At 36.0% G+C, this 8,908-nt stretch overlaps 1 pseudogene; it reads right to left on the bottom strand.

Moving 5' to 3' along the window:
- Positions 1–3,489: 3,489 nt before the first annotated feature.
- Positions 3,490–5,414, bottom strand: LOC129075068 (pumilio homolog 3-like; annotated as a pseudogene).
- Between the last annotated feature and the right edge of the window lie 3,494 nt (positions 5,415–8,908).

Genomic DNA, 8,908 nt, shown 5'->3' with positions numbered 1-8,908 from the left:
TCACGACAGCATGGATGGAACTGGTGAGCCTAATGCTAAGCAAAATAAATCAGAGGATAAAAGAAAAATACCATATGACCTCACCTATAAGTGGAACCTAATCAACAAAACAAGCAAGAAAAATATAACTGGCAACATTGAAAGAAAAAACAAACCAACAGTAACAAAAGGGAAGGAGGGAGGGGGGTAACGGGGAAAAGAAGGGGAAGGGTCAAATCAAAGAAACATATATAAAGGATCCATGGACAAAGCCAAAGTGGGGAAGGATTGAGGGTGGGAGGTGAGAATGGGTGGGGCAGGGGAAAGTGGTGGCAGGAAAATGGAGACAAATGCATTTGAACAATAAAAAATAAAATGTTAAAAAAGAAAAAAAAACAGTGGAAAGCCTCCCAACTAACTCTATTTGGCTATCATACTCTTGATAATCAATTCATACAAATAATAATAACAGAATAAGTCCATTTAATCTATTAAAATATATTTAAGTCCTAAATAAATGAAACTGCACTGTTTTACAAGAAAATAATATATTTCTAACATATGAGATTCAAGTTATTGACTGATTAAAATTTATGTCTGGAATGCAAGGATAGTTTAACTTTAGGAAACCTATTAAGTTAATATATTACAATATCAGATTAAAGTAGAAAACCCATATCATCATCTTAAAAGATGCCAAAAATGGCAGTTTAACACCTATTCCTAATTAAAAACAACTTTAAAAATCCTTTTAAGCTGAGCAAATGCAAGCTGAGAAGAAGAAAAAAACAAACACCTTAATCCAATAAAGGCATATATCAAATCCATAATGAACATTAAATAAAGGTGTTTGGCAGACATTGTTAGCTGCACCCAACTACCATCTAGTCCCCCTCTTCTTCCTTAGAAATTGAAACTCTGATTTTTAACCAGGCTCACGGTTGCCTAGAATAAAAGCTACATTTCTCAGTTTCCCTAACCACATGGTATAGCCATGTAATTAGATCGGCTAAATCTGACCAGTGGATATAAACAAAAGTAGTACGAGTTACTTTAAGGACCTGTCATTGTCAACAAGGTTGAATTTTCAAAGTCCACAATATCAAGTTACAAAAGGCTACACGTTATGATACCAACTATGTAAATGTTAAAAACACATAAGATAATATAACTTAGAGATGCACATAAAAATTATAAAAAATATTTAAAATGTGCTTAAGAATAAAACATACCAACCTCATAGAATGAACGGGAAAATACAGGATTGGTGCTTTAGCTGTATTTGTAATATTTTATATCCTCAAAACTAATAAAAACAAAAGAATTCTGAACCAAATTTGGCAGTTAACAGTTATTAAACTTGGGTTATATTAAATTAAGCTTATGTTATTTTATATGCTTTATTATGTTCATAAAATATTGCATAATTTTAAGAAAGTTTAGTTTTATAAAATAAAGATCTAAAACAAAAGGAAGGAAAAAAACACAAACAAAAACAGCAGCTCTGAATGTTGAAAGAGGGAGACATCTGAAACTTTTTGCTTTGTTCTTCTTAGATTCCAGGGTGATTGAACATACATGAGCCTCAGGGCTTGGCCTAATTGCCTGCTCCCCAAGTAAATAAGTATCCTAAAACAAAGGCTAAAAGTAGTCTCTTTGACTTGTCATATCCCAGACACTGTTCTGATGAGTGAGTCAAATCAGATGCTCTGTTACTAGCAATCGATTATTAATGACTACAATCAGTAAACTACCCTTGTGCTTTTATTTACTGCACATTATGTGGAGTTTTGATTTGTTCTTTGCTGAGTTTATCTAGTAAAGTTGAATCAAGAGAGTAGAAAATAAAAGCCTATTATTCATAAACAGCAACACAAACAGAAAACCGAACAGGAAATATGCAGGACCTACATGGAGCAAAATTGAAAACTTACTAAAAAGTATTAAAGAAACCTAAACAAATGGAAGGATATTCTATATGTTCTCTAGATAAGAACACTCAATATTTTACTGATATTGATCCTCTCCAAACGAATCTATACATTTAAGAGAAATCCCAGTAAAATGGTCCTCGATAAGCTAATTAGTGATTCATGTGACATAGAATTGTTTAGTGGGATAGACAGTAAACCTAACAGAATCTCCAGGAATATTTTTAAAAGAAAATGAGAAAAAGTGATTCATATCAGATATCTAAATATAATATAAAGCTTTAATAATTGAAACAGGGTGGTATTCAGAGAAAAATTAAAAAATAGAACAGAATAGAGAGCCTAGAAACATTAATATATATAAAATGTTAATAAAATAAATTTTGTATTTTAAATGAGAAGTGAGATTTAAAAAGAACACACATGCATATATTAGATATATGCTCATACCTTAACTGTAACATTTACAAATATAAATCTCAAATGGATTAAATGGTTAAACATAATGAACAACAAATTTATAAAACTATAAGAAGAGAATATAGTAACACATTTCTCTATTTTATGGTGGGGAAGTTCTCTTTAAGCTAAAAACAATACTCAGAAGTCATAAATGAAAAGTACAGGTTGGATTTCGTAAAAATTGAGGCAAACAAGGAGAAAATATTTGTAACATGTATAATTGAAAGAAGGATCAATAGTCAGAATGTATAAAGAGATTCTAATATCAGTAAGAAAGACCCAATCAAAAATGAGAAAAATATATGAAAAGACAAATGTAAAATAAGAACTAAATTGACCAATATACATGTGAAAAGATTCCCCATCTCATTAGAAATCAGGAAGAATACAATTTGAAAAAGATTTGCTACTAGATTGGCCATCACTTGGTATTAGAAATAGCTTGAGGAGATGGATAGATCATCTTATATAATCATTGCTTCTCTTCTACTTTCTCCCTTGCTCACTCCAATTCTTCTATACTGATCTCCTTGCTTTTCCTAGGACATACCAACTCTCTGTCTACCTCAGTTTCTTTCACTTGCTGTCCCCCCCCCCCCAACAAATCATTTTTCATCAGGTATCTGTGTGGCTTGCTCCAGAACTTCCTTCAGGTTTTTCTCAGATTACCTTTTTAGAAAGGTACTTTCACCACTTAATTTAAATATGCAACCAGCCCCTATCACTCCTCTTACCTCTTGACCTGCTTTGTTTTCCGCCACATGTTAGATAGGTGCTGGGTAGGTAGGTAGGTAGGTAGGTAAGTAGTCACTGCATAACCCTTTTTTGAATGAATATAAAAATATGCCACTGGAGAGAATGCAAATTAGTACAAATTTTCAGGTTGTTTTACATTTAATTAAATATTAAGATAGATAAAATAATGGTACTTGTTGACCCTGTATCTGTTCTTTTTTTAAGAGCAATTTTAGAAAGCAGTTTATAAATACTTATACAAAGAAGAAACACACACACAGAGCACGCAAATTACCAGTAAGGTGGACCCTCTAGTCCTACTTTTCTGCAATGGGAGAATAGATCAGAAGAGAAAAAAATGATTCCATCTTGTTGTTTTCATCTATACTAACAATTTTTCAAGTAGCATTTCTATTCCTTTGCTGGTGCTTTTGTTTTTTTTCCAATGTGGAAATCAGGCTTTTCAGTCCAGCTTTGACTTTGTTTGAAACTTCTTAATCAGAACTCTGGAGAAGGCTTGAAAGAATAATGACATCTCGATCCACACTACCCCAGGGCTTCAGGTTCTTCATACCAACATACTCTACAAATGCTTCTGCAGAACAACCTTCTTTTCCATTTTCTTTCATCTTTCTATCTTGCTCTATTAACCACGTCAGAACAAGCTGTCCTGCAGGATGTTCTGCAATGTGAAGCTCTCCATCTTTGCCACCAGGGTGCAGTTCTGCTGCTGCCAAGCTGGCGATGGCATTCATGGTAGGCTGGACTGTCTCCAACGGCAGCTCCCAGAATGTCAGACACCAACACACATGCAGACTTATCTAGCACCACCACTTCTTGGGTGTGATCTTGCAGGTAGCTTGACAAAGCTGAAGAGAAGGATTCTAGGAGCTCTTGGTGTCAGATCTCTGAATCTTTCTTAGAATGTGTGTTTCCATCTCCTTTCTGCAGAATGTCAACAATATCTTGTACTGTATGTTCAGAATCTCTGGGGCTTAGCAGGTACAAACATATTCCATATTTGTCATTTACTATGTTAGGCAAGGAACTAATAATTTATGATATGATTATCTGCTTCACAAGTTTAGTATCATCAATACAATCAAATGCCTCCAATAAATCCAAGTGGGAGTATTGGTGATTAGCCACCTATTCCACATGTCTTAATTGTTTTCACAATCACTTTTCTGTCCTTGAGTGTGCCATGCTGCAGGGAGCACATGGCCATTCTGGCACCATTGTGTGTGTGCGAGATATGCCACCATTTCATAGATGGCTTTAATCATTTCTGATTTTAGCTTTGGGGGTGCATAGGTAAAAAAAAAAGTCCAAGGATACTTTATGCATCATTGGATGCTTAGTGACACCTTCCTTTTGGACCATTGGAGTTAGAAACTGCTTCATTTCATCCATGATAATCTCCAGTTTTTCTGGGGGTACCTCTAATACTTTGTCCAGAGTTCAGTGATCTGCTGACTTGTAAAGCTGCAATGTGTTCCCATAGAGCTCCTCTGTTAACATATTCTGCTCCAAAATGGCTTTGTTATTGTATGTGTACTCCACGATAGTGGATGCTTCCACATGTCGGCGTATCTTCCTCACAAGGCCTTTAAAACTTATTATCTCTGCAATCTATGGTTTACTCCCATACATGAGAAAAATTTTAACGTTTTTGGAATATTTAGCTTTATTTAATCAAGTCTTCTTCACAGCTCTTCAAAAGCATGTTTTCTGCATTCTTCATTGCCATACTCAATGTAACACCGGCTCATAATAGTTGAATCATGTTCAAATGCATAGTTTTAATTTTTTCTTGAATCAACTTCTACAAATCACTTATCAACTTAATTCTTTTTTATTTGTCACAGTCTTTTCTTCTTATGATCTCCCAAATTTGCTTTGCCTGAACAACAATGTCATAGTTGGGTCTATCACTGAGTTGTCTGCTTTGCTTCAGTTCTTTTCTTCTTCTTTTTGAAATCATCTCATTTGGGTTTCTTGGCTGCTGATTGATCACATTTACTGTCTGGCTAGAATTTTCTCTTCTCATTAAATTTATTTGCCTTCTGGAGTTTATTTGGTGTTTTATCCCCTTGCTATTTATTCTTGAATTGCTTCATGCCTTTCCGCCCTTGTTTTGTGGCACTTTTGTGAAAGAGCTTAGATGTGATTTTTAGTCCCACCTTCCTTAACCACTCTTCTTGGGAATGTCTTTGAAGAATGAGAATCATTGTTTTTATAAAATGCTTTTCTTCTTGGGATGTCTTTGTAACTTTTCCCGTGAATTTTTTTTTATTTGACTTCCATCATAACAACTCTTTGACATTTTCTTGCCTGCTTCATTCAATCCTTCAGTAAGTCTTCTTCAATCACCTTTTAAAATGCCACTAACTCTCCATCTTTTATTTCCATTACCACTACCTTAATCCAAACTATTGTCAATAATCTCCAATTATATAATCAACAATAATACAAATTATATACATTTTTGAGACAACCAAGGCCCATCATGTTTCTCCCTTGCTTATAAGCCTTCACTGTTTTCTACAAATGGAAATGTATTCCCATTGTAAAGAAAATCTAAACTCCCCTACCATGGCCCTACCCCTCTAATTTTATCTTGCCTCACTGTACTCCTAGCTCACTACATTAATTCCCTTTCTATAGCTCCCACCTCGGGAACTTAGCCCAAGTAACTGCTTCTGCTTAAAGTAGTTCCTCCTAGGCTTCTGGATTTCAAGGTTGCTTCTTGTCATGCTTTATTTCAGCTTAAAAATCACTTCTTCAGACTCCCCTGTCCTCCATCTCAGTACCCAATAAGTTTCCCTCCCAGTGCTCAAAACTTGCAACTCCTAGGCTGTAAACTTGGCATCTGGCACTGACTGGGCACAAAGTGGGTTTGTCAAACATACAACAAAGTCTGAACGCAGCTAGCACCAGCCAGTTTAGAGGGTGAAAGTAGTCAGGCTAGTCCAGCACTCTCAGGACAAAGTGGTAAAAAGGAGTTGTAAACCCACCCTGGTTGCCAGGCTCCCATCAATCTCCAAACTCCCAGATTAAGCAAGACCACAGAAGATTGCCCAGTGAGTGACAGGTGTGGGCACCTCTAGCCTAGCCTCGCTGGTGCCCCAAGACCTGTGCACTCGATCACCAGGCATGGGGCAAATCCCTACCAGGAACAGTCACCAAGCCCTCCACACTCACTGTACATGTGTCCAATATCTGTTCTTAATTAATATATTTGTACACAAAGACACATGAACAAGAACGTGCAGGTATGCAGAGTGCCAAATTGTTTTTAGTATTAAAAGAGAAATATCTACCAAATGGTGAAAAGTTAAATAATACGTAGTATGTTTATGCAATACAATGCTATGCAACTATTATTTTAAAAACAAGTTGGATCTGTATGTACCCATATGGAAAGATACCCCAATGTTTGAATGTTAAGTAGAAAAAAAGCCACAAAAAAGTCTAAAATATAATCCTATTTATGAAAAATTCCAGTATGTGTGGAGATATATATAAACGCATGCATATAAATGTATTATATATAAATGCAAATTTAAGATATAAAGGATATACACCAAACTGTTAATACTAATCTCTGTGCAAAGGAGACGTTTGGATGTGAGAGAGCTGGTACAGGAATGTATTATATATATTTTCATATTGTTTTACTCTTTTACAACAAGAATATATTCATGCATTACATTTTTAATTAAAAAATTGAATATCTCCAAGGTTATTCTATTCCAATGTCAGTCTCACTCATTTGTATCCTGAGATGCTCTCTTGGGTGGTAATGAATGAGATGAAGTAATAGCCAATGTGCTGGGAATTAGGTTTAGAAGAGCATTGTGCTAGGGAACATTAGTCAGTCACACAAGCCCCCATAGGAAAAAAAAAAAAAGGTTGAGAACTGTGTTCATGCCCCATTGTTTCATTTCCTCCAGCAGAATCAAGAAACAAAAGAAGCCTCATGTTGCCTTTACTGTGTTCACAATGTGTCAAAAGTGCAGGATGTGTGGGGGGCAGGGGGTGTGTGTGTGTGTGTGTGTGTGTGTGTGTGTGTGTGTGTGTGTGTGTGTTTTGCAGTTTAGACACATTTCATACATATAGAATAGCTCTTTCTACTCTATTCTGAGTAATTTTAAATAAATAAATGTTTCCCTGCTAACATCAAATACAATGAAATAAATTACAGGGCTCCGGGTAAACAAATGAGTATACAGACAGTCCCTTCTTTTAACTCTCATGTGAGAATTAGAAAATGTAAGATATAGCACTCTGACTCACCTTTGCAGGATTTAAGTGTTTCCTTATATGCCAGCATTCTCAGTTGCTATATTGGTTCTTTCTAATTTATACACAGACATGTTTGTTCTAACACATGAGAATGAACCCACACGCACGTGCATGCACACACACACTCACACAGCTAGAACTGCTTGTCTCAATCCCAGGCTTTTTTCTGGATAGGCATTGCTTGACCTTGTGTCTTTTCACCATCAACAGCCTTTTAATGACTACCCAGGGTCACAACTCACTGACCCATAGGCCAGTGACAGCCTTCTGGGACAGCTGTTTAAATAGGATCCCCTTCCCTTCCTCTTCTTCTCCTTGATTTGACAGAACAGAATTAAGTTGATAGAGTATGAGAAGGTAGCAAATTATTTCCATTCGGATATATTAATAATGATAGAAATAACCAAATAATGATAACGATCACTAGTATTATTGAGCATTTACTATTTGCCAAATGCTATTCTAGACACTTTATGGGTCTCATTTAATCTTCACAACAACTTCGCAATCTAGATATTAATATTACTATTTCCATTTCACAAATGAGATAAATAAGGTGTACACAGAGTAAGTAACGTGCTCAAATGCCACAGAGCTAGTAAGTGATCTAAAACAGTGTCCCTGCTCATACTGGGTTATTTTTCCATAAATTAGATTATATTTTAGATATTTTTTCAGTGACTTACTTTTTTCCACTAATATAACATTGGGATGTATTTCCATATGTGTACACAGACCTATCTTGTTCTTTATAACAGCTGCATAGTATTGTGTTCAACAACTATACCATGTTTTACTTAACCTCTGGCTACAACCCTCCACTACCATCTCCCTGAAGAAAACAAGCTTAAGAGACTGGGGTGTATCTTTTCATACTTTTCGCCTTATTCATGCCAACATAAAGGTACACATAACACTTACATAAGGGTCTTGTTGGTGTGCGAGGGTGTGTGTGTGTGTAACGTGATGGTTACATTTACCAGAATTCCTTTCCTCAAAATTGCCTTCCCTGTATGGTTCAGAGCTAGGATTGGTCACAGAGAAATTTGCATGAGTTTTAGAAGACAAAAATGAAGCAGTAGGAACAATGAAATTGGGAAGTTTGTTACAGGGTCAGGTACTGTAGCAGCTTATGCACATATTTGTGGATCTACTGGTGCAGCTTGTTAGCATCAGACAGCAGCTGGGCCCACAGATTTACCATTTCTTTACAGGACCTCCTCCTTCATTTTCTCCTACTCTTAGATCAGCTGCATGTTCCACTCTATGAGCATCAGCTTCTCATGCAGGTCACCCATATCAGAAGTCTGAAGGAAATGAAAGAGCTACATGGGTTCCAGCTCAAAGGTAAACTGGAAACTAAATCCTCCTAGTTTCCAGTTTGCCTTTGGAATAGCATGTTATTTCATGTCCATCTTTCCCTTCCAAAAGCCTGTCCTGAAGGCTTGAGGCCCAACGCTGGAAGCAGAAGCAACAGTCATATCCAAACTGTT

This window comes from Pteronotus mesoamericanus, unplaced genomic scaffold (genome assembly GCF_021234165.1).
Source record: "Pteronotus mesoamericanus isolate MK-2021 breed Mesoamerican mustached bat unplaced genomic scaffold, CSHL_Meso_final contig_52, whole genome shotgun sequence".
In the NCBI taxonomy this organism is placed as follows: domain Eukaryota; kingdom Metazoa; phylum Chordata; class Mammalia; order Chiroptera; family Mormoopidae; genus Pteronotus; species Pteronotus mesoamericanus.
Note: the sequence above shows the minus strand (reverse complement) of the source record. Positions and strands in the feature narration are given on the sequence as shown.